Source organism: Limanda limanda, chromosome 17 (genome assembly GCF_963576545.1).
Source record: "Limanda limanda chromosome 17, fLimLim1.1, whole genome shotgun sequence".
Taxonomy (NCBI): domain Eukaryota; kingdom Metazoa; phylum Chordata; class Actinopteri; order Pleuronectiformes; family Pleuronectidae; genus Limanda; species Limanda limanda.
In genome coordinates, this window is record NC_083652.1 from 9,368,491 (window position 1) to 9,396,098 (window position 27,608).

General features: G+C 41.1%; 1 pseudogene; it reads right to left on the bottom strand.

Annotated features, from left to right (window-relative positions):
• Positions 1-27,608, bottom strand: part of LOC133022946 (uncharacterized) — a 151,237-nt pseudogene that overhangs the window by 17,340 nt on the left and 106,289 nt on the right.

Here is a 27,608-nt window from a genome sequence, read left to right on the forward strand (position 1 = left end):
TTTGTACTTGCACACTCTCAGAAGGTGTTTTGTGGTTACACACTGTCAGAAGGTGTCTTGTGGGGACCTCGTGACTCCAAAATGTAGAGTGATAATTTAACAAGAAAGAAAATACTGTGAGGTTTGAAATCTAGCATGAATATAGCTCTAACACTAACCTTCAATATGTTTGACTTGAAATGTCATTGTATACCAATTTACAATACTTCTGACCAGTGAAGCTCTTTCTCGTTCACACAACTTAACACAGGCTTTGTGGGGACATTTTACACACAACATTATAGTTCATTGTGGGGACCAGTTTTACCTAATTGTTCACACACAGTTTCTACACGAACTCTGAACATAGAGTGACAAAATAATGAAAAAATAGTGATGGACATGAACTTACCTCTTCAGGTGTGGTCTTTGGCGCAAAGGCACCATCTATCAGACTCTCTGAGTGGACAGGATCAGAGTCATCCTCCTCCATGGTGTCACCAGTGATGCTGGTCGTCTGTAACAACAAATTGTATGACTATTTCAAGAAATTTAAACATAAGAGACTAATGGTTCATTCAATGTATATAATACATTGACATTCAAAAAGACTGACCATTGAGATTTTACCTCTAAAATGAGAAACACCCTGTTATTAACATAAAACAAACTCCAGAGAAAAGAAGCTTGAATTAATTTTCAACTATTTCTTCCTGCCCAGCCAAGCTCTATCTCGTTCACACAATTTAAATAAAACAGGCTTTGTGGGGACATTTTACACACAACATTATAGTTCATTGTGGGGACCAGTTTTATCTAACTTTTGAAAAACAGTTTTTACTTGCACACTCTCAGAAGGTGTTTTGTGGTTACACACTGTCAGAAGGTGTCTTGTGGGGACCTCGTGACTCCAAAATGTAGAGTGATAATTTATCAAGAAAGAAAATACTGTGAGGTTTGAAATCTAGCATGAATATAGCTCTAACACTAACCTTCAAGATGTATGACTTGAAATGTCATTGTATACCAAATTACATTACTTCTGAGCAGTGAAGCTCTTTCTCGTTCACACAACTTAACACAGGCTTTGTGGGGACATTTTACACACAACATTAAAGTTCATTGTGGGGTCCAGTTTTATCTAACTTTTCAAAAACAGTTTTTACTTGCACACTCTCAGAAGGTGTTTTGTGGTTACACACTATCAGAAGGTGTCTTGTGGGGACCTCGTGACTCCAAAATGTAGAGTGATAATTTAACAAGAAAGAAAATACTGTGAGGTTTGAAATCTAGCATGAATATAGCTCTAACACCAACCTTCAAGATGTATGACTTGAAATGTCATTGTATACCAATTTACAATACTTCTGACCAGTGAAGCTCTTTCTCGTTCACACAACTTAACACAGGCTTTGTGGGGACATTTTACACACAACATTAAAGTTCATTGTGGGGACCAGTTTTGTCTAACTTTTCAAAAACAGTTTTTACTTGCACACTCTCAGAAGGTGTTTTGTGGTTACACACTATCAGAAGGTGTCTTGTGGGGACCTCGTGACTCCAAAATGTAGAGTGATAATTTAACAAGAAAGAAAATACTGTGAGGTTTGAAATCTAGCATGAATATAGCTCTAACACTAACCTTCAAGATGTATGACTTGAAATGTCATTGTATACCAATTTACAATACTTCTGACCAGTGAAGCTCTTTCTCGTTCACACAACTTAACACAGGCTTTGTGGGGACATTTTACACACAACATTATAGTTCATTGTGGGGACCAGTTTTACCTAATTGTTCACACACAGTTTGTACTTGCACACTGTCAGAAGGTGTCTTGTGGGGACCTCGTGACTCCAAAATGTAGAGTGATAATTTAACAAGAAAGAAAATACTGTGAGGTTTGAAATCTAGCATGAATATAGCTCTAACACTAACCTTCAAGATGTATGACTTGAAATGTCATTGTATACCAATTTACAATACTTCTGACCAGTGAAGCTCTTTCTCGTTCACACAACTTAACACAGGCTTTGTGGGGACATTTTACACACAACATTATAGTTCATTGTGGGGACCAGTTTTACCTAATTGTTCACACACAGTTTCTACACGAACTCTGAACATAGAGTGACAAAATAATGAAAAAATAGTGATGGACGTGAACTTACCTCTTCAGGTGTGGTCTTTGGCGCAAAGGCACCATCTATCAGACTCTCTGAGTTGACAGGATCAGAGTCATCCTCCTCCATGGTGTCAACAGTCATGCTGGTCGTCTGTAACAACAAATTGTATGACCATTTCAAGAAATTTAAACATAAGAGACTAATGGTTCATTCAATGTATATAATACATTGACATTCAAAAAGACTGACCATTGAGATTTTACCTCTAAAATGAGAAACACCCTGTTATTAACATAAAACAAACTCCAGAAAAGAGAAACTTGAATTAATTTTCAACTATTTCTTCCTGTCCAGCCAAGCTCTATCTCGTTCACACAATTTAAATAAAACAGGCTTTGTGGGGACATTTTACACACAACATTATAGTTCATTGTGGGGACCAGTTTTATCTAACTTTTGAAAAACTGTTTTTACTTGCACACTCTCAGAAGGTGTTTTGTGGTTGCACACTGTCAGAAGGTGTGTTGTGGGGACCTTGTGACTCCAAAATGTAGAGTGATAATTTAACAAGAAAGAAAATACTGTGAGGTTTGAAATCTAGCATGAATATAGCTCTAACATGAACCTTCAAGATGTATGACTTGAAATGTCATTGTATACCAATTTACATTACTTCTGACCAGTGAAGCTCTTTCTCGTTCACACAACTTAACACAGGCTTTGTGGGGACATTTTACACACAACATTAAAGTTCATTGTGGGGACCAGTTTTATCTAACTTTTCAAAAACAGTTTTTACTTGCACACTCTCAGAAGGTGTTTTGTGGTTACACACTGTCAGAAGGTGTCTTGTGGGGACCTCGTGACTCCAAAATGTAGAGTGATTATTTATCAAGAAAGAAAATACTGTGAGGTTTGAAATCTAGCATGAATATAGCTCTAACACTAACCTTCAAGATGTATGACTTGAAATGTCATTGTATACCAATTTACATGACTTCTGAGCAGTGAAGCTCTTTCTCGTTCACACAATTTAACACAGGCTTTGTGGGGACATTTTACACACAACATTATAGTTCATTGTGGGGACCAGTTTTACCTAATTGTTCACACACAGTTTCTACACGAACTCTGAACATAGAGTGACAAAATAATGAAAAAATAGTGATGGACGTGAACTTACCTCTTCAGGTGTGGTCTTTGGCGCAAAGGCACCATCTATCAGACTCTCTGAGTTGACAGGATCAGAGTCATCCTCCTCCATGGTGTCAACAGTCATGCTGGTCGTCTGTAACAACAAATTGTATGACTATTTCAAGAAATTTAAACATAAGAGACTAATGGTTCATTCAATGTATATAATACATTGACATTCAAAAAGACTGACCATTGAGATTTTACCTCTAAAATGAGAAACACCCTGTTATTAACATAAAACAAACTCCAGAGAAGAGAAGCTTGAATTAATTTTCAACTATTTCTTCCTGTCCAGCCAAGCTCTATCTCGTTCACACAATTTAAATAAAACAGGCTTTGTGGGGACATTTTACACACAACATTATAGTTCATTGTGGGGACCAGTTTTATCTAACTTTTGAAAAACAGTTTTTACTTGCACACTCTCAGAAGGTGTTTTGTGGTTGCACACTGTCAGAAGGTGTGTTGTGGGGACCTCGTGACTCCAAAATGTAGAGTGATAATTTAACAAGAAAGAAAATACTGTGAGGTTTGAAATCTAGCATGAATATAGCTCTAACACGAACCTTCAAGATGTATGACTTGAAATGTCATTGTATACCAATTTACATTACTTCTGACCAGTGAAGCTCTTTCTCGTTCACACAACTTAACACAGGCTTTGTGGGGACATTTTACACACAACACTAAAGTTCATTGTGGGGACCAGTTTTATCTAACTTTTCAAAAACAGTTTTTACTTGCACACTCTCAGAAGGTGTTTTGTGGTTACACACTGTCAGAAGGTGTCTTGTGGGGACCTTGTGACTCCAAAATGTAGAGTGATATTTTAACAAGAAAGAAAATACTGTGAGGTTTGAAATCTAGCATGAATATAGCTCTAACACTAACCTTCAAGATGTATGACTTGAAATGTCATTGTATACCAATTTACATTACTTCTGACCAGTGAAGCTCTTTCTCGTTCTCACAACTTAACACAGGCTTTGTGGGGACATTTTACACACAACATTATAGTTCATTGTGGGGACCAGTTTTATCTTACTTTTCAAAAACAGTTTGTACTTGCACACTGTCAGAAGGTGTTTTGTGGGGACCTCGTGACTCCAAAATGTAGAGTGATAATTTATCAAGAAAGAAAATACTGTGAGGTTTGAAATCTAGCATGAATATAGCTCTAACACTAACCTTCAAGATGTATGACTTGAAATGTCATTGTATACCAATTTACAATACTTCTGACCAGTGAAGCTCTTTCTCGTTTACACAACTTAACACAGGCTTTGTGGGGACATTTTACACACTACATTAAAGTTCATTGTGGGGACCAGTTTCATCTAACTTTTCAAAAACTGTTTTTACTTGCACACTCTCAGAAGGTGTTTTGTGGTTACACACTGTCAGAAGGTGTCTTGTGGGGACCTCGTGACTCCAAAATGTAGAGTGATAATTTATCAAGAAAGAAAATACTGTGAGGTTTGAAATCTAGCATGAATATAGCTCTAACACTAACCTTCAAGATGTATGACTTGAAATGTCATTGTATACCAATTTACATTACTTCTGACCATTGAAGCTCTTTCTCATTCACATAACTTAACACAGGCTTTGTGGGGACATTTTACACCCAACATTATAGTTCATTGTGGGGACCAGTTTAACCTAATTGTTCACACACAGTTTCTACACGAACTCTGAACATAGAGTAACAAAATAATGAAAAAATAGTGATGGACATGAACTTACCTCTTCAGGTGTGGTCTTTGGCGCAAAGGCACCATCTATCAGACTCTCTGAGTGAACAGGATCAGAGTCATCCTCCTCCATGGTGTCAACAGTGATGCTGGTCGTCTGTAAACAAAAGTAAAACGTTCCAAACATTAACTTCTATTATATTGTAATATTTCTATTCAGACAAAGTTTTCAGATTACATCCATGTCATAAGCGAGACTGAATACATTTAGAATATGACCCTGATTCTTTACCATATAAAGTAATAGCATTTCAATGCTTTGTGCTTATGCCCGAACCCATTCCGCCCCTTCTCCCTAACCCTATCCCTTGTTTTACAGGGTTATCTTGCCCCTTGAAACAGTTATAAGGGGTAGTGGTTGAAATCTTCCCCATCAAATTGGGACAGCCCTTCAAGAGCCATTACATAATCAGTGGTCATCGCAAAAACCCGCCACGTCATCAGTAGTATTCGATTTAAACAGAAGCGACAAAAGGTTTTCCTGGAGATGTCATTGTAAAAACATTGTTGAGATCCTAAATTAACCAAAGCTATTGCTTGCAGTCACTAAAGTGACAAACCTATAATATCATAATCTCATCTATGCTAATGCAGGTGAATCAATGACATTTCCATTCATCCAATGGAAATTGAAAAGCTTGGACACGCTGCACTATTTCACATATAAATCAAAAGCACAGCTTCAGGCTGCTAGCAGAGGTTTGTAGACAACCCTGCTAGGATGAAGTGTTAAAAGAGGATCATTCAGTGCAGTAACATAATATCTATAATAATCTAAACTGACCTTCAATAGCTCCTTAAAACTTTTGTAAATCAGATTCCTGTTTGTAATTACATGTTCCTGTTATTTTCACTATAATTAGTGGTCACTCATGCATTGCAGCTTAAAATCCAAACAAGTTGTGTCAATCCTGGTATTTTTTGTATATGTATAGTGTACATGGTTATTGCAAATATGAATACAGCCAAATTAGTTCCACATATTTCTCATTCTACTAAAATGTTGTCATACTTGACTCATTGTATTTACTGTGTTTGCAACATACTTGTGTTCGCCATGGGCAGTCTTCACCTCCATAATCATATGTGATTTCTTCTCCTTCTTTGATGTCATCCAGGGCAAATACACAAAGGTGGGGTACTCCATTAACATACATTTTTTTCATTTTCGAGTTAGGACGTCTGTGTTCATCATTAACTAGTCGCCCAATTGAGCCATCTTCTCTGGAGGCATCAACACTTGAGAAATTGGAAAAATTGGAAAAGAAAAAATACAAATGTCACAATATATCACGATAAAATCAGAGACCCACGTAGTAGAGCTTAGTATAGTATATGGAGTCTAGTTTAGGTATTCTTAAGTCTTACCACCATGTTTTCCCTCTCCACTTGAAGGCAAACATGAATGCAGCACATGAGGGGTGGTAAAGTTTTCTCCTTCTCTGTGATTCTGCATCACTTCCCCCTATATTGTACAACAAAGTCTCCTTTACAAATTGTACCCTTTGCAAATACGCCACGTCCTGTAAACAATAAAAACATTTTCAATAAAGATCCATTAATTATATTTGTTAACAATGAGTTTATGCTGATATATAATACAAAACAAACCAAAACTGACCAGCATTCTAGTCCATATTAAATGTATTCTGGAGCTTTTCTTTAGATTTTAAATGATAATTATTTATTGATAATTTACAGCAGATACCACCTCACCTTTTACTGCATTAATATACTGGACCTCTAATTTGCAGATTTTGTCAGTCTGTGAAATAACATGTTGAATTGCATCCTGAAAGGGGCTGATGCATGGTGCCATTTCTGCAGGAAAAGATTAAAAAAAAATTGTTTACTTGCTTAGTAAGACTGGTGGTATTAAAAATTGCTGTTGTTGCCTCAATCCTCATGAGGGTTGTTTTTCTTGCAAAATTCAACTACAGAAACCTTCTCCTTTACTCTTTGTCATGAGTATAGTTTCTGCCTACAGGGTGATGCATACTCTTGTGCGTTGTTGCATAAACTTTACACACATACAAACATATATGTACTTTATATCTGTCTTGTGCATGTGTGAAAGGTAAACTGGGTCAATACTGTAGCCAATTATTTGGATTTTACCTGCAGGTCATGCCTGAAAACAGCTTAAATGAGAAATGATAATGTCTGAATAATTGTGAAGGAGTATGGCTTTCACATATAAAGAAAACAGCAGGAGAATTCAGACAGGAGGACGTGCCTGGGTAGAGCAAGCCAGAGGCATGACATGATGTACACATTCAGTAGCAGAGAGCATAGTATTTTTGTTTACAGCACATCGAAGATGATGGCAAAATAATAGTCATTGTATTTTGTTTTGCATGTACACCAATGTTACAAGCATTTGGACATGTCCACATTATCAACAAAGAGTCAAAAGGGAGATTTTTCATGCTGAGATATTTTTATTCTCCCAGTCTCACGTCTGTGAGCTGTTAAAAACACTATGAACTTTCCTACTCGCCGGCTCTGAATCCTCCTTCTATCATTTAATTCCAGATGTATGCCTCTGACCATGATGCTTTAATAACCTGCTCTGCCTCTTCCACATGAACGTGCCCATTGTTAAATAAGAAAAGTTTAAAGGGCCTGTTCATAACCAGCTTCCAAATAGAGGTTATCCAGAGCAGCCAGGTTACATTTCCTCTGCACATAAACTCCTTCACATATGCATCATGCTTGCAAGTAGTTAGAGAAACGCAGTAAAACATTTGAGGTCATACACTTAGCCTTTGTAGCTAATCAGAGCTATTAATCATGCTAGCTAGGTAATGGTAATTAATGTAATTTGAGGGTTCAACACTGCTTATACTTATTTAAGATACAACTGTGCTTACCTTATGTCTTACTTTTGCTCCTCTGCACAAGTTCTTATCTTCTTAGCTAGTTTCTCCAGCAAAAAGTCTTCTTTTACTGTTGATTGCTGAAAATGTCATCGCTGCTTTAATCATTACTAATGGGGACCAGGAAGTGGGTGGCACCCAACCATATTTGGAAGATGTGTGTGTGTGAAGCAGTGGGTGCAGTACTAGCTAGAAAAAGTAGGGACACTACTGAGCAATGCTCACACACTAACATTTACCAAAAAACATGTAATATGGGCCAATGCTTCAAACTTCACAGGCACCTTCAGAGTAGCTCTAGTATTCATTTAAAAGGGTAATCCTCATGGGGACCGGCATTTCGGTCCCCACACCGCAACCGGTCCCCATGACGTGACTGTGTAAACAGTCACCGGTCCCCGCGGTGTGATGATTACCAGAACACACACACACACACACACACACACACACACACACACACACACACACACACACACACAATGGTAGCATCTGGAGGTGCCAGTGTGTGCATCCCAGCTGTCTATCTGGTCCCCTATTAGTGGTGTGTGTGATGCAGGGCCATCAATAGTGCCCAGGGGGGGGATCATCAAGCACCTCTCCATCCTCATCAACACGTCAGCCTCACCGCCCAAATTGAACTGATTAGCTGCAATAATGACTGGGCATAAACTTAACACGGGAAGGAAACGAGGAAACAGAGGCTGGGGCAGCTGGGAAATGAAAGAAACACAGGGGTCCAAAACTGTCCATCCAGATTTTCTGTCCACGCTACGAGTGATGAATCCGCCGACGTGCCAGTCATTTTCATGTTGCTCATATTGAGAATTAGAGGCAAGTGAGGAGGTAAGAGGTTAGTTCAGGTCCCTCGTTTCAGAACCGCCACCAGCGTGTCATTTTGATTATGGCTTTGTCACAACAGCATTTAGCTGATGAGCACAGAACACTTTTAATGACTGGGGCTTAAGTGTCAAGTTCAATCAAAGGCCTCACACACACTCTCCCACATTCCCTCTCTGATACTGACAGCCCGTCCTCTAATAGCACCTTTTCAACTTCTCACACTGCCATTACGTCCAAATTACACCTTTTGGCTTTCAGATCGATCATAAAGACAAAAACCAAATTCCATGCAAAATCTATCTATATTTTGTTCCCACTCGCCGATCATCTGTCTGCGATTCAGCCTTTTTGCTCTTGTCAACGTCAGTTTGTTCAAATTCGTGGGGCTTGCGAGTCGCCTTCTGACGGGAGCATTCAGAGCTTGTCAGTCTGTCAAAAGAGGTGAACTCGTGCCCTACCGAGCCGCCAAGAATGATGGAGTGTTTTGTCGGGGAGCTACGAGTTCATCCAAATGTCCTGGTGGCTTTTCTCCCGTTCTCCAGAGGATGAGGAATGCTCATAATGAACCGAGACACAGGCTAAACAAGTCAAAGATGACAGAAAATAGGGAGAAAACCCATTTAGGGAGGAAGGCTCGACCTGTAGCCTTCGTGCCAGGAGACAGGTGGAACTGTGTATCGTTTTATTAGATCCACTGACTTTGTCATTTTAAAAATTAGATTGAAGTGGCTGTCCTCAACCCTCTCAACCTTTCTATCCGTCACACATTCAGCAACATGGAGGTCAAGTTGAAGCACTGTCACAATGAATTATTCACGGTCTCAAGCAGCTTATCAGTTTTTTAAAAACTTACATAACTCAATAAACATACTGACTGCTAGATAGAGGTATTTCATTTGCAGTGAATAACAACAATTGAATCTCGATGGACAATTGTGAAATATTTATGCAAGGAAAAACAGCGGCACGTACACAGACCAACAGGGACCTGAGGAGACGGGAAGCAGATGGAGAGGACAGAAAGCACGCTGAGAGGAGAAGCAGGACGTGTCTGAATTCATATCGAAAAACAATTGGTGTATTAGAGCTGGAGGGAGATTATTATTATCGTAGATCTAAAAATGTTGACATATTTTCTCCATCAAGCAATTCTTACATCTTGCAATTCTCTTAAATGCGATTCATGCATCACAAGCACAGATACCAATTTACATATGCTTCGTAAATGGACAGTATTTTATACTTAGTGCTCCGTGTAATGATGTAGATGTTATATATTAGCGAGGTAAAATGATGGGCAGTTCTGAGATGTGACTATTGTGCATGAGCCTGAAATCGCAGTGTAATTATGAAAAACTGCTGTTAGACTCACTCCGTTCTGTCTTATGAGCCAATATCAATTCAGAACTTATATTCCCTGAGGCCTAAAAGGTTCAATTTAATTTAGAGTTTAAAATTGTTATTTCCCAATTTTGATTTGAAGCGATAGGTCGCATTTCGTAGCTCTTTTTATACATGAAGAGGTAAGTAATTGGAATTTGGCAAACAGTGTTTGGGCATCTGCTCTTCTGGCAGCCTGCTGTAACGCCACATTATGGCAGAGAAACGGCTGCTATCTGTGCATCATATTTTTAATTTTATTATTTTCTTCTGCCTCACTTATCGCTATCAAAAGTACAGCGGATGTTTGGACGCATGGATCAGCGGACATGGAAGTGATGTTGGTTTGAGAATGGCGGTGGTTTGTACGGAGGCGTGCGTGTGAGCGCCGGGGGCAGGGGAGTGGGAGCGGGCGATAGGGAAAGTGCTATGTTTGGCCTGCAGCTGAGGCCCCTCAGGGCTGTCGCTGCAGCCCCTCCGTTTCATTGTATCGCTGTTACATAAGGCTGCTGCTCTTATGGTAACTCGAGATTGAGGAATTGCTTTGTTTTCACTTCTGTTGGAGGATGACATGCCCCTCCAAAAAATACTTCAAACCCCTCGGGCTATTGAAGCCCTTTCAAAAGACATGTAATTACAGCTCGCAGTTTGATTTTCCAACAGTGGTTCCAAAATTGTTGACATTTTGATAGGTTTTCACCTGACGGCAGCAGTTAGCCAAGCAACTGCCTTCTGGTATCCAGCTACTGCCACTGCTGAGCGTGTGGTCGCGGCTGTGTGTGGGGTTTAAGTGATGTGCATTCGACGAGTTTGAAGATGCCTCGAGCTACGAGCTCGGGAACCTTGGAGCCAGGGGGACAGCTTTGTGATTGAAGCTCCCACGGCTCAACCCACATCCCCGGGTAACCACACAGCACAAATATCAACTAGGATGGTTGTGGTGGGGTGGAGAGGGAGCAATGCACATGCCTGCCTCTGTGGGAAGCCAGGGAGTAAAGCTGGGTATAGTGGTTTTAAATTGGCTTATCAGCCTCAGGATATTGGATTGGCATGTGCCACAGAGCGAGCCTCCCCTGCCTACTTTGGGTATATCATGCAAAGCAACAACACACACAAACTACAAATGGCTTCCCGCGTTTACACTCACACTGCTGTGAGGTCTATTACAGGCCTGAATCCGTCAGTTTCATACTATGTGCATACAGCATTACAATGAGGCACAAACATATAAAATGAATGTGCTCCTATTCGAGGAGTTCTTCAGCGGAGGCACTGATGTGTGGTAAAGAAGCAAAGCAAATGAGGAACAATTAGTGCTGAATGCAAAAGAGGCTCGGGAAGACAAGGCACAGGATTCTGTGATTCTCTCTCTTATTGATGATCTTTTTATAGTGAGTCTTACAGTTTCACCTAAAAGGTCAGACCCTTTACACCAAACGCCCTTTAAAGAAATATCTTAAACGATGACAAAACGCCTTTTCAATTTGATCCCTCTTTCTCATCCCCACCTCTCCCTGTGTTGGGTTCTGCGCTGGTAGCCGAGGCCGATGCCTGTTGTCGATACATTTTCAAACAAAAACGCAGTAGTGTGGGTGAAGCATTTTTTTTTTTTAACCTTCCCTCTGACATGATAACTACACAGTGAAAACTCATTAACGATGGCCTGCTTTATCAGCAGTCACTGTTTTTGATGGAGATGCTGAAGGAGCGGATACTCTACACTCACTCTATTAGGGCAAGAAGATGTGTTACACGCAGATTTACACAGGAATAGCACACGAGCCACTCTATTCTTAAAAGAGAAGAGCAGAAAATATTTGACTCCTCAACTGATTTAAGGTTGCTTTGTGTCTTAGGATCTTATTTTTCTCTGAAACAAATAAGTAAGAAATGCCAGTGAGGGAGATAATGGATTTTGTCTGACACAAATCTTTATCCTTGAATTGTGAGTCATCTGGCGCACAGTGGCAGACAGATCTACATTATCCTGCCTTGTTCGACACTGATGCTGCTGATGATTTTCGGAAATGTCATCAGAGATTCTAAAACAGAATAAGCTCGAATATATCATTCAAATAAAAACCAAAGATTATAAAACTTGGATTACGCATCACGTTATGAATGACACTAGTGATGGATGGGAAGTTGCAGCAGTGGAGGGTTGGTGTTGAGTGAGGAAACGTACCTGCCCGTTGTGCTTGTGTGAGCTTGGAGTGGACCACGTCAGCCGACTCGATCAGTGTTCTGCTGGTTTGGATCATCTATAAAAAAACAGGTTTGCATAGGATTAGTTTGCATCTCAGCATTGCAACAGTCATCCTGGAGAGCAAAGCAGAGGCCCAGCCAAACACAGGGCAAAGTTATTTCATATACAATAATCGGAGGTGTTTCTTTTGTCGTTCTGTTCCTGTAGAACCCAACAGATTTGATCCCTTCAACAGCCAGGCCTCATTTAGTTGTATTTGAGCAGAGATCTTAGCTGCTATGTTTACAGACATATTAACAATTAAGCCTGCACAGGTTTAAGGAAACGGTGTTGTCATGTAAATATCTTTATCTGATTTCTTAATCCCATTAAGCCAGCACGTAAACAACATAGCAGGGATTTATTTTGCCATTTTCATAGGGAAAAGCAAAGCAGTCAGTTTATAATGTTTAACTTTATGGGTTTGCAAAATGGAAATTAGAACTTACATTTTTGTCTTCTCATATCTTCTCTGTAACAGAATTTAACTGATAATATAAACTGTACATATTAAAGCTCAACCAATATGGATAATTTGGGGCCGATGCCAATACTGATAAAGATATTAAAATAGGAAAAAATGAATAAATAATACCAATATACCAGAGGAAATTTGGCAATGTTTAATTTTTTATTATAAAATCCTTATGATAAACACATGTAATTGAGGCTTTATATATTTTAGGGTTTAATCATAAACCTATTATAATTAATTATGACTAGAAATAAAACATAAAGTCAACCAAGTATATACAACTTGAAGTACATGAACATAAACATGAACTTGAACATGAACATTTATGCTGTAAACAATTTGATCTATGCAAACATTAATGCTTTATATGTAAAAGGCTCATATAGGTCAGTCGATAAATCAATGTGCTCTCGGTATATGAACATAAAACCACTTCTGCCTGTGCAGTATGTTCTTATTCATTCAATATTTATTCCAGCATCCTCACTCTCTTGTACAACTTGTATCACCAGCCTGTACATACCAGTATAGTGTAACAATCTGGCCTGATTGCTTTCCAGCTCCTCTCTGCATATCAAATCTGTATCTTTGAGTCTGTTTATATATAAACACGCGTCTGTTCGTGTGCATGTCTGTATCTCTCTCTTCTCTGCTCGACATGGTGGGATGGAGATTTAAAGCTAACTCCAGGCATATCTGCACTGAATTGACATGTGTATTGGTACCACCAGTGAAAAAGGGAAGCGTGGGAGAGATGCCGCTTCCTATTTTCACCCCCACATTTGCATCTGACATCACAGTGTGGTGTAGTTTGAGCCCTAAACCTCATCCCACAGGCTGAGGAGAAGCAGCTGGACCCGCCCTCCAGCGCCAAGGAGGAAGCTAATGAAGTTTCACACTCCTGTTTGCAGGGAGACAGGAAGTGGACTCTGCACAAACTGTGTGTGTGTGTGTGCGTGTGCATGCCGTTTCTTGTTCTGCTATCCTAATGAGAGTTGGTCTCAGTGCAGACAGTTTTGTAAAGTGAGCTCAGTTTAGACGGTCCCTTCCTCAAGGGGACGTTTGAAACCTCAAGTAAAATCATAAAAATGCAGAGGCTTTGATGTTTAATGCATTAAGTATCCGATGAATCTACATTTCCATGAATCTCTTCCATAACCTCCACAGAATGGACGTCAGAACTGTGAAATGAATGGTAGCAGTAGTAGAAGTAACACAAACAACAAATATTTCCATTGAATAAAGAGAATAGACTTGGATGCAGCTTGTCTTGAAGCGACGCTGCATTCTGGTCACGTCTGCCTCTACTGTAGAGGATTTCTTCCTTTGTGGCTGCTGCAAATGATGAGTCTAAAAAGAAGTCCCAAGTTCTTTTTACCTCTGCCAAAGTTGTTATATTTTTGACTCGGCTTGTTTGTTTTTTGTGGTTGTTAGCAGGGTTACACAAAACCTACAATTCCAATTCATGGATGTTGACGACAAAAAAACAGGTATGCTAATGAGATGAGTGTATGAGTGTATCAAATTTGATGCTGAGCGAAATAAAATTCCAGATCTAATGAATGTTAATGTGGTTTGTGTTGGTCCTTGGTGGAGGAATGCTCTTGCTGTGTGTCCTTTCAGTTTTATCCTCTAAATATAAAAGTATGGTGCAGTGCTTTGTCCACATTTGTTCAGTTATCCATGAGAAGAGTCAAAATTAATGGACAAAATGGACACCTTATTCGTATGTACATAAACAACTGCTGTTTTATGTTCAAGCTTTTTTGGTACATTTTGAATTTAAAGATCATGGCACTATTGTAATTCAAACATACAACATCAGTGTGCATTTCGTGTATTTGTGCACATGAGCTTCACTGGCCTCATGTTCAGCTCAGCCTTATAACAGCCACATGAAGGGGAGCAAGGACACACATTGCACACTGATACGCTACAGTAAACGGCCTGATGTTGGCAGCAATGTTGCTATGAGGTCACACGCATCTACACGCACACACACACATACACACACACCACACATACACACCAAACACACCCACACACACTGGGTCATCTGTTCTAGAGTGGGGAGCATGCCAACAAAGCCAGTCTTTGGGAAGCAAACACAAACCCACGAACCCAAACATACCCGAGCCTCAGGACAGGACTTTGGTTTAGTGTACGTGCATCCTTATATAGAGAGAGAACAAGGTGCAGGGATATTATTATGCACTTGAAAATGAACAGAGAGGGGAGAGCGGCAAGACCTGAAAGACTTTATTTTGGACATTTTGGTGATGTCCTTATTAATTAGCTTACAAAACAGACTATTAATCATCATTATCAATTAAGTACCAAACACCCAATCAGGTAAAATGGACGACAATTGTTATTTTTTGGGGGGGGATTAAAGGGTGTGAATGTGTGTAGAATGGGATGTTCTCGTTTCTGGGCGTGAAGCTCAGTTTGTCCCCAGAAAGCGTCTACTGTGGACTGGAGCGTGAGAGTTGCTCCGACAGCACCAGGAAGCCTCCTGCATGGTTATGGCTTAATAAAAGCCCAAGCAGATGCATTTTGGGAGCCGCACGCCGCGTCGCTGCTGATGTCACGGACCTCTGTTGGTGTGAGCAGCAGGAGGAGGAGTGCAGGGGCGCAGCAACCTCGTGCCCTTGCTAGTGACCCACTCGCCTAGCTCCCACCAGGCCTCACAAAGGAGGAGGAGAGGGGAGTAGAAACAGCGTGTGATTACTAATTACAGACAGAGTCCTCCAAAGCCCTTTTGGGCTGTGCCGATGTCAAGTGGTGAAAAATGCAGTGTTCATGTAGGAGAGGAGACAGGATGGAGAGGGACGTGTGAAATTATACAATGAGAAGCCTCAGCTGACAATCTGACTAATCAAATAGGTGGTTTGAGATGAGTTTAAAAACACATCCAGCAAATCAAATTTTAAACAATCCGCCATTAACTGAGGGAGCAAGATAACCATCTGCCTTGTGGAGGCTTTTTCCTGTTTTATTTTTGTGAGCACAGCACCTACAGATATCTGCAGGAAGTGCTTATCACAGTATCATGAGACAGGACAGCCTCTGATATCATACTTGAAAGCCTGAGTGCCTTTTTTTAATCTTTATCTGAAGTAGAAATGTACCGAGAAGCTACGCAGTATAACAAGAGTGTTATTGTCTCAAAGGAAGACCTGTGCAATATTCATGATTCCTGTCACAGTTCTGTCTTTTGTCATGCTCCACCCACACACCACATGTCCCCAGACTGTCTTTCTGTTCCCAGACCCACCTGCTTACCTGATTCCCGACCACCGGAACCGTTTCTCATTTCTCTCATTTGTTAATGTCCCCTGTGTGCTCTTCATGCTGTAACCTCTCCTCCCCAGTACCTCACTTGATACTTGTCTTCTGTCTGTTACCTGCTGCCTGCGTGCATACCCACACGCATGCTTGTTAGCCTGCTTTTCATCATACATTCAATGAATCTGACTGTGAAGCACCAGCCTTCGTGTGTGTCTGTAATTGGTTCATATTCAACCTCCGCAGTATGTGAACTGCATTTCATTATACTTTACTACTTATTGAAATTCAACACAAAACCTATTGGACAGAAAACAGATCAGGGGCCGGATCCAGGCATGTTTTTTTCACATTCTTTTATAATTGTCGTTTTTCAACATTTGCACCGGTTTCCCAAGTAATAATTCATGGATCTTGATGAAGAAAGGCATGTTGAGGGGAATGTTATTTATGACTGTGTACCACTAAAATGATGAAAGAAAATCCAGGTCTAGTTAATTTAAATCTGGTTTCTGGTTTCAATTTGTTTGCACACACATCTACATATTAGCTGATATATCAGTATCTTTCATATTATAGGTACCAGTATCGGCCTTAAAAAAAAGTTTTGGTCAAGGTCTATTCATGTCATTTCAACATACTAGTGAAACCTTCTCTTGTGTGTGCAGGTCACTTACCATGTCGTAGGCGTTGAACACTTTGCGCAGCAGCTCAGGTACAGGACCCTGAGCCTCCATGGTCGGGTAGGTCTCGCTCAGGTCCACCGTCACCTTCAGTGACCGCTCACTGTTCGTCAGCCAGCTCGACACTGTGAGGATGCACTGCTTCATGTTGGCCGCGGGGGTCAGGCCACACAGCTCCTTGAAGGACACCGTGGCATTCTGGGAAGAAAAACACCAGCAGTGAAAAAATGCACAAATAAAAAGACAGTTAAAATATTCCAGTTCAAATAAATAACTAAAACAATGGTAAACATGGAGGAGATTTAAATTGGGCTGTTGCTGATCTGAAAAGAGATGAGCACCAGTAACTAAGTGTCGTCTAAACACCTGACATGCAAGACTTAAAGGAAGGAAACTGATTTTACGAGCTATTGCAGAGATTAATCGGCTGAGATTAACACTTGAGCACTCGATCAACCAGGCATCGCCAGTGCTCCAGGTCCCACCCGAAGGTTCCTGTACTTTCGTAAACTACAACCCACTGAGCAGGGACTTTTTCTGTGGATAAAAAGATTTCCCTGCAACTAAATTTAGACTCTGCTCCCTGAGGTGGAAATGCCTAGTTCCTGCAAAGGATCCCAGTTCCTGTGGAAAGCTCCAGTGGTCGGAACCTGGCTTAAATTGACATAAATATTATAAGTGGGTCTGTTGTCCCCGTAAAGTTATTGTACTTGGCAAATGAAGTGATCGTGGTCCTAAAGCAATGACACGTATTGTGACCTTGAGTGAGGAGATTTAATCAGAGTGCTCATGATACTCCCCTCAGACCAGAAACAAGATAAGATCGCAGTGAGTGTTTCTCTTGGCGACAGTAAAATTGGGCAAAATCAGTTTCCCACAATGAAATTCTGCTCATCCTTCTCTTTCTTACTTTCATCTTGTATTTTCTCACCTTTCTTTCACTCTTTTTCCTACCTAATCTCTGCATTTACCTTAAAATATTAAGTCAGTACAAAGCATTCTTCTTAATATGCTCCAGTTTTTACATGGACAACTGAACATTTTACAGAGAATAAAACTAGAATGGCACAGAGTTGAGCCAAGGGTGAACAATACACATGATTGTCTCATTCTTTTAGCAGAAATGGAAAATAAATAATGGACGGGCCTGATAACCTAAATGTTCTACTTGTCATAACACCAAGTAAAGAATTAAAAAATACATATAAATGAATATACTCCTGGATCCACCCATTAATCTACATCTGCTCTAAAAGTGAATGGATTCTTTCTTGGACCAGAGCTCATCCCTCCACCAGGTTTGGTGAAAATCTGTATAGTTAGTTTAACTCCGCTAACAAATAAACCAACAACTAACATACCAACAAACAGACGTTTTGAAATTCAAAGAAAAAAAGGCAGTCGATTGCAGGTTTGGAGCCCTGACAGAAACCATTATCTCATCCTATTTATGTGCCAATTGTTTATGTCTTCCATTTATTCCAGTCGAGTAATATATCCAATGTCATCACTGCCATGTAACAAGCTGAAGTTGGTTCACAGCCAATTGTCTCCCCCCAATTGAATCATTTCTTTTCACTGCATTTGCCCGCAAGCCCAACAGTAACTTTGGCTATTTGACCATCAATTTAAATGACAGTTCACCATATTCAAGAGCAGCTGCAACTCAATTTAATCTCTACTGTTCTGCCAGCCTCAGTTTTCCTCTCTGTCTCTGGCTCAGTCTCCAACCTCTGCTGTCTGTTTTCCAGCCACAACACAACTAGAGTCTCTGCACGTCTGGGTTCAAAGTCCTCTGCTCCAGCAACCAGGCAACTGTCCCACACAGCGTTTCATTCTTCTGCCAGCATTGGAATTTAAGCTGGTTTTTCAGACAGCACCCTTTGGTTAAGTGACAGCATGAAAAAGCGAGTGTGACAGAAGGAGGCTGGGAGAACAGAAAGGGACGGAGAAATACGGAAAAAAAAGCAGTGGAAAAGAGAAATCTGGGATGAGCCAGAACTGCAAGGACATGGAGAAGAGTGAGTTTGATGATGATGAAGAAGCATTAGGTCAGATAAGAAGGTATAAAAAGAGAAGAAAGGGGACAGTACAAGCTATTGTAGAATTTTAGGAATCTGTCCACACATTCTGCAGTGTGGGAAACCAGCTGTCTCCCGGGGCTAGACCTCCAGCTCCGCAGGAGAATCCCCCTCAAGCACCCTCTCTACCTGAGAGGATGTCACTGGGAGGCTTGACCTTCCTGTCGACCGAGAGGGTGGCCAGGGGATACGGTCGCCATCTGTATTCTGAACCTCAGCCATAGTTAACACCTCTTGGGGCGGTTAAGCACGGCCGCGGAGGAACACAATGTTGGAAGCGGGACAGCACCGAGGCTCTGGAATACGTGCCGGTGTGTGACTATGGCCGTGTGCGAATTGTGAGCATGTATGTGTTTATGTCTCAGTGTGGTCTGAGCTGAAGTCATTAGCATTCATTATGCCTCATATAATTGCATGCATGTGTGTGAGGGACCACATGCATAAATGTTTTTGCAGCATAAAAGCCATATTGTTTCCAACCCATGGCGTTACAAAAGCCAATGAGAGGCTTGTGTTTTTAATTACTCCCTTCCCCCCACTTTACTCCCCTTCCAACATTCCCAAATGAGATCTCTGTGTCCGGTTACAACACTGCTTTTGTTTCTCTTTGCCCCTCTCTCTCTCTCTCTCTCTTTTTGCTTCTATCTGTGTACCTCTCTCTCTCCCTACAGCGTTGGGTTGTGCTGAATGGACCCATGATGGCACACTCACACATTACAAAAAATAAAAAATAAATTCCAGGCGGGGCATCTCTCCACCAGCTGGATCAACACTTTATGAGGTCCACGGACAGCAGCACACACTCTGCTGCAGAATTAATTGATTTGCTGTGGACTTCTACATACGAGGCATGGCAACCAATCATGTCTGCCCACTATTCAGTGTTCATGGATTTCCTCAGTGTTGTTAACAATCAAATGGAGTTCTTCTTTCAGTGGTTATTCAAAGCACGCCACCTGGACGCTTTGCTGTTTGAGGATAAAAGGAATCATAAAAGAGCTCGGTGGGGTGAAATAATGCTTTTGACGGCAACATCTTAAGTGTGTGTGTGTTTTTGTGCGTATGTGTGTATGTATAGCTTTCATGGCTCTGGATGGATAGATTTCAGTGACCAAGGGTACAAAAGATGGGTGGCATATGGTTACTACTGTCGCCTAACACCGGCTCCAGGATCTAACCATGAACGTCAATTAAATACTACTCAAATATTGGTAGTTCTTCTCACATGTCCGAGTGTTCATTGATTGGTTTTAATTAGTTATTTAATGCTATAAAAAAGGGGCTGAAAAGGCATGATTGACAGCAGAGACTGACTCATGATTGGTTGAGTCTGTGTATTGGTAGGACATCACTGTTTGATCCCTTGATGAGCAGAATCTGACTCCAAATGCCCAATATGGCTACATTTGTCCCTAGGATGTTTGGCTACGGTTCTATATAGCGGGAGGAAGTGGAGATGCGTCGTCCATTTTTAAATATAGCCCATGGTTCGCACTTGTCAGCTAACCAAGCAGAGTCAGGAGTTTGACAAAGACTTTCACCTCGAGTTAACTGGAGACTCTATTGCCTGTAGGTGTGAATGATAGCTAGTCATTCTAAATATAGTCAATCCTGGAATATGCTGGCGACCTGTCCTGCCCTGCCTTTCGCCCACTGTCAGCTCGCATTGGCTCATTCCCACCCGAACCCTCAAAGTTTAAGCTGTAAAGATAAAGGATGGATGGATGGATGAATGGATGGCTAGGTATGAAAGATATTCCTATCTCTTGTTAATGCAGAGTCTTAGCTTCAAGTCATGGGATTCAGAAGTTTCCGGTCTGGTCGCTACCTTGTGGGTTGTTGGCCTCAGGCCATGTTGCTGCCCTCTGTATCCACGGCACCAGGCTCCACACAAATAGCCTCCACAAAGCTTTCACAACACCTTTTACATTTAAAAGGCAAAGGCCTTATTCCACCTTTATTTATCCCTTTCATAGCCTTCCTCTTAACTTCACCTCTTTCATTTATTCCCTTCAACTTTGATCTCTTCATTTCAAAAAGAAACATTTCCATTTCAAACATGAGGGTTGTGTGGTTTGGATTCAACGCTGTTTGATCAGGTTGAAAACACTGATTCACATTTAATCATCTGTCCACCCGATGACATTTTTCATCTTGGCATATGTATTGAATTCTAAAGCCATTTATTATGAGAGACGATTCAAAGCCTGTGACCCATGACATGTCTGATTATTTCCATTTTAAATAAGAGTTTGTTGAAATAAGAGACGTTTAAATAAGAGTCCAAATCTAACGACTCATAGTTATCCCCATAGATGATTGAGAAGGCGCATTCGTCAGGGAACTGATCTGAGAGACCATTGCTGCGCAGAACAGGAGTTTTCTTCCCCAAACGGACCTCCTTAATGCTCTTGATCTCCAGTTTGGCTTTCTCTGAAATGTTGAGTTTTACAGAAGTTAGGATGTATTTGATTAGTCTGTGTCAGATTTGCAGGGCTGTCTTCACAGTGAGCCATGTTTCATTAAATGTTTCCGTGCTGATCACATCCGAGCAAAGATTGGGATCTGATATCAAACTGCTATGGTGTCCATTTGTCATAAAAACTAGGCATAATCCAACAAGATGAATTTTGGCTCGGCCAGAAAATACCACAGCATTATCTTCCATAACGATTATTCATTAGTTGCTCGAATTCACACTGAAATTGGCTTCTTCTTAGCGTCTTATCAGGCTGTAATTTTAAAATGTTACTCTAATGAATTTGATAGGGTCACTTTCCCCATTAGAACACGCAGATGTTTCTCTCTTTCTTGGGGTATTGGGGAGTAAAACGATCATAACATGCCTTGTTCTACGACTGAAAAATGCTTTACAAAATGCTGCAGGCGCTCTTATCACATCTCATTGAGTTTGGTCTGGTCTTTTGTTTGCTGTGCCATTAGACTGAAGTTACGGTTCAATAAAGACAGATGGACAGAGCGTGGTATTTATGACTTACATTAATAAAAAGGAGAGCTATATGTGGCTTCTTGATGTCTCCTTACATGAGACATTAACATTTGTTTATTTTATGTCTGTGTCAGTCAATCATTCACAAGAGAGCAGGGCACTGGTGAGATATCAGGGGTTTGTCAACTACTCTTTACCACACATATTTAAGTAACACACGTGTTTATGAGCAAACTATAAATACATGAATATGTTTTGTTATATTAATGAGAAATCACTTAATTCTTCACGCTCATGTAAATTTGTCTGGTCAACTGTGACAAGTAACTTTTTTATAATCCACTATTTCTACATCAGCCAATAAATAATGATCTCTTCCTTCATTCTTTTACATTACTGTCAAATTTTTTTTGATACTTGCACATAAGCAATTATGTATTTTGGAATGTTATATGAGAGGACTGTTTAAAGTGTATTCTTAAATAAGTAAGAAAAAGCTTGTTTGGGGGTTTGACTGTTAGATCAAAGCAGAATTACAAACTACTTACTTTAAATGTCTTTTACATGTAACGCTATTATGTTGACACATTTTTCCCCTGAGGAGACAGAGCACTGTTGTCAACAGTGAAGTGAACACAGCAAGATTTTTTGTGTTTAGAAAACTATCAGAGCAAGACCAAGCCTGCAACTCTGACAACCAAGAAACACAAGGGGGAATGAAAAAACGCTCCCTAACCCTAATTTGAAGGCAAGAAAATGAGAAAAGCTTTGTATCACACCCTTCAGTCATCACAAATTAAATAATAAACTGCACTGAAAGACTAATTCTTTTAATGTGCCAAATATTCTCCATGGTGACTAATCTTCATTTGTTCAAGTAGAGGAGTAGAGAACTAAGTGCCTAGCAACCTAGTCATCTCCCTGGGGCAGTAATTGTCCCTCATTAATGATTACACTATTCATAAACCTTATAATTGTACAGCAATGTCACTTTATTACAGCTCTCTTCTGCAACATTAATTGAGCACACTTATAGACAAGCCCCTATCCACAAGAGCAAGTGAAATTAGTCAAATTAGAAACAGTTACATCAGTTTGGAACTCTTAAAGAAACACATCTACTTTTTCCCGTACAAACATCCAACAAAATACAAAAATTTAGGAAACGGGTGTCGACGATGACTAAATAGAGTAGGCCAGTTATGCCAAGATAAACCCCATCATCACAAAGCAGTTTTAGGCAATCAAAAGGAAAAAGGAAAATCCTATTCCATATTACCCAGTTTAACAGAAAAATATCAACAATGATTTTGTGTCAATGTCTCATAAATACATTAAGTCTGTAGTTCCTTACCTGCACATTCTCTCTGAGGTCTGTGGCCTCCCTGAGGGGCTGGGTGGATGCCCTGAAGAGCTCATCTACTACTTTTATCCCTGTGGTCTTGCTGGTGGTGTACTCCCGCGCCTTTCTACCTTTCCTGACAGACAGACCCCTCTTATGTGCCTTTCCTCCACCTCTCCTGTTGGTGATGGCTACATGGACAAACAGGGTGGTGTTAGGTAGGAACTCTCCCGTAAGAGACTGTAGAGGGACATGTCTGTAGCCTGGCTGTAGGCACTCAAATGGGATGGTGTACTGGCCAATGAACTCGTCTCCAATGTAGTCGTCATCAAGCACCACAAAGCGCAGTACTGCAAGTTCTGGTAAATTGATCTGGAATTCAAAGCTCTCATCAAAAATAGGATTATCGCCATTCTGGGACACAGTCTTCGTTCTTTGCTCAGCACAGTCAGCGGGGATGCCATGGATCTCCACATATATGTAGGGCTCCACCACATCACCCTTTGCAGCAGAGCCGCGAGGCTTGGGCAGATTCTGTCCACTGATGACCTTAATGTGAAGAAGCTGGGCAGACACCCCAGGAAGGGAGTCTCGGGCATTGGCACTGAAGTAGGACACCTCCTCTCGCATGATCGCTGGTCGCAAAACATACCCACAGTTGCCATTTTGCCGAAACCAACCAAGGTTGAGGTCCATCATTAAGCCTGGGGTTTGGTAGTTCATGGCCACAATCTGGCAGCCACACTTCCAGAAATCCTGGGGGTTCATGTTACTGGCATCAATTCTCATAGGTGTGGGATACACCCTGGAGAGAAAGCGTTTGTTATAACAGACAAATTCCTCTGGGAACTCATTGGCAAACCTGTTTGCATCTACCTCATTGAAGGAGCAAATCTCCCAGTATTTTTGGTCCCTCTTCGAGATCTCAAAGTCCCTGAACTGGACAGACTTGCAGAGAGATACAAGATCAGACAGCTCCCTGCACAGTCTGAGTCTCTTGAAGCCCGAGCCATTTATATGGTCCCTCTCATCAGACCCGAGTCTCCGGGACATTTCCAGACCCTCCTCCTCATCTGTCACATCCCCTTCAGCATCTGTGCTGCTTGGCGGTAGCCTCTTACCCTTCAGTAGAATTTTACCTTTGAGGTTCTCAGGGGAGGGTAGGTAGTTTTCCTCCTTGTTGGGGGGTTCAACATACAGTTTATCACCGATAATCTTCTTCACATGCTGTGCCATGACCTTCTGCTGGGGGATACAGCAGTGGGCAACCAGGCAGAGAATCAGCGCATACTCAGAGCTCTCAAAAGCGTATTGGTTTATAATGTCCAGGACTTTAGAGAAAGCTAGCTGTGAGGCAACCGAACTACCTACATACACCACGGGTTCGTTATCAGGGCCATCCCATACAATGACCTCAATGCTGCGACAGCCCATCCTTAGAGTTCGGATGTAGCTGCTGATGTCTGATGAACCCCAGAAATGGTCTTCCAAAAGGGAGGCATTATGCGAGGAGTTGATGTAGTAATGGGACAGAGGTTGGGTCATATCCTGGCACACACGTTTGTGCTGGGGGTCAAAAATGTGGCATTCGGAGGAGAGGAGGTAGTGTGTAAAGCCATCAATGGAGAGGTAGCTCCTTTCTCTGCCTTCAGCGGATGGCTCAAATTTATGAACAATATCCCTGCACATGTCCTCCGTTACACCTTCTACACCCTGCTCCACCTCCACAAATAGCATCAGGTCTTTACTGTCCAGATACTCCTTGTTACTTGAGAACTGCACCAGTAAGAAGAAAATCTCTGGCCGTGTGCAGAGCTCACAGTACGCCTCCACAAAGGTGTCCATGTTTATTGCCTCTCCGTATTGGTCTTTAGCTTTCTGGAGTTCCTTGAACTTCAGCTCTATCCTAGACTCTTTCATTCCAGGGTTGAGTCCCTTGATTATCTGGGTGGCCCTAAACATGTCTATGTGTCCATCCTTTTCCATATCTGCTAGCTCAAATACTGAGCCAATCCACGAGGTTCTCAGACTTGGTTGGCTGGACTCCACCATGTCCACAGTGTGCCGGCCATAAGACACAAGATACCTCAGGCCCATAACCCAGGTGCTGACAATGTCTGCCGTACTGGCTACTAAATCTAACGACTCATAGTTATCCCCATAGATGATTGAGAAGGCGCATTCGTCAGGGAACTGATCTGAGAGACCATTGCTGCGCAGAACAGGAGTTTTCTTCCCCAAACGGACCTCCTTAATGCTCTTGATCTCCAGTTTGGCTTTCTCTGAATCCTTCTTGGATGGCTCCCAGCGGAGCCAGTGCATGTCTGGGTCCAGCAGGAAGTATCGGTTGTACATGCGTGAGTTGGAGCGCACCTTCTTCATCTCACAACCCTCCAACATGAAGGCCATGCAAGCAGCTGTGCTGTTGATCTTGCGGTCATTTGGCATTGAACTAAAGGACACCGTCTTCTTCCTCACCTGCCTCTGTTTGGAACAATCCTGGAAACAAAAGGATGGGGGGGGGGGGGGGAATAGATCTTGATTAGACTTAAGGTTTTATCTGAATTCAAGAAAAAACAGCTAAAACACTTGTGTTTAGAAGGGGAGGGAGTTAGATTAGAGAGCAGCTTTACAAAAGACAGATACATTCAATTGTGACAGTAAAAAACCTTCATACACATAGAAGCTATTATGCTCCTATTGCAATAAATAAAAATATGTAGGTAGAGTTAACAGTTAGTGGTGCTTGTACAAAATGCAACTGCTTGGCTTATCATACATCATATCACTCATGTTTTAGCTGTCTTAAATCACTACTGACTCACTACTCACTACTCGCTGAACTGCTGCTCTCTTATGAGCTGGTGTGCATCCTTGTGTCTAAAGGAAGGGGCCTTCTGGATGTTCTCAAGTGCAAAAGATTAAAGGTGACCAGGCTTTGGTACTCAGGGGCCCTGAGCTCTGGAGCTCCCAGTCTGAGGATGTGAGACCCACAGAATCAGTAACATTTTTTAAATAAATTCCTTTTTAAAAAGGCGTTTTAGAAATGTTTATGTTTCATTTTGCACTATGTTTTATTTGTATATTTTCCTGCTTTTATCCTATTCTGGTTGGTTTAATGGTGCTGTGGCTTTGTTTTTATTTCATTTTGACTTTTCTAAACACTGCAATACTGTTTTCAAAGGTGCTATTTTATTACCATTAGCAGTGATATTACAGTGGTGAGTGACCACCATGTGGTGTCCTCTTTGACATTTCACTATTGAAATTGTAAAGATGATCCGATTTTTCCCATAATGTATTCATCACAGGCTGATGGCCTCAGGAATAATTTTATGCTCATTTAAAAATAGATTCTACTTGTCTAACTATTCTGCTTATAGTTTAAATTGCATTATGTCATGTAAAGGCAGAGACCTTCTGGGGTATTCCCTTGAAACAAATCATAGTATACTGCATGAGGCCTGTTTCTCTCTAAAACAGTTTTAGGAATTTTAAAGCCGGTTTCATGTTACCTCATAATTGCAAATGAGATTTTCTGGATAAATATTCATCATGTGGGAGACCCAATGTGGGAAACATGCATTGGTGGCCAGCTAATTCCGAGGTCATTGAAGTGTTTATTGTAATTCAGAGGAGACCATCGCTCTGCAACAACCCATGCGAGAGCCAAGCTGGTGAAAGTATTAAAATAGATGCTCAAAACACCACATGCCATGACATGGCTGAACTTCTGCAGCTTTTAGGTCTGTGAGCCGAGCTGGCAGAAAGCAGACAGACAGTGCTGTCCTATTTCCACACACGTCTGTGGTTAGCTAGATAACATAAATCCATATGAAATGGTTATAGGCTTGATGAATGCATATCACAGAGAACACTACATTAAAATGAAACCTAAATCTTTCCACAAATTACTGTAGACTGCCATTGTTGAAACTCAGAGAGACGAATATTCTCTTTGTGAACAACTATTACAATGGTGACATGACAGTGGTGATGTTAGATTATATTAGGAAATAAATGCAAGTAAAGCAGAGTAATCTCGATGCTCTTTCTTGTTCCACACCTCTTGTTCTTTTTTTACTGTCAAAGAAAAAGACAGATACAAAGACCAAAGGGCCTCCAAGCCTATGAAGGAGAGAGAATGTCTTCCCCTGTAGACGGTGACTGCCTGTACAGGTTTGATGGATCTCCCCAGTGCGTGGTTCAACGATAGCCACAGTGAAACACCTCAGAGCCATCTGTCTTCCACCTGACGGTCAGAGGCAGATGACGCCTGGCACCTCATCACAGTTAATGAACGCCACTTCATGCAAAGCTGAAGAAAAGACATGATCATCACTCTCTGCCTTTGCCCTTCTTTTACGACCTCTATCTCTTTACCTGAC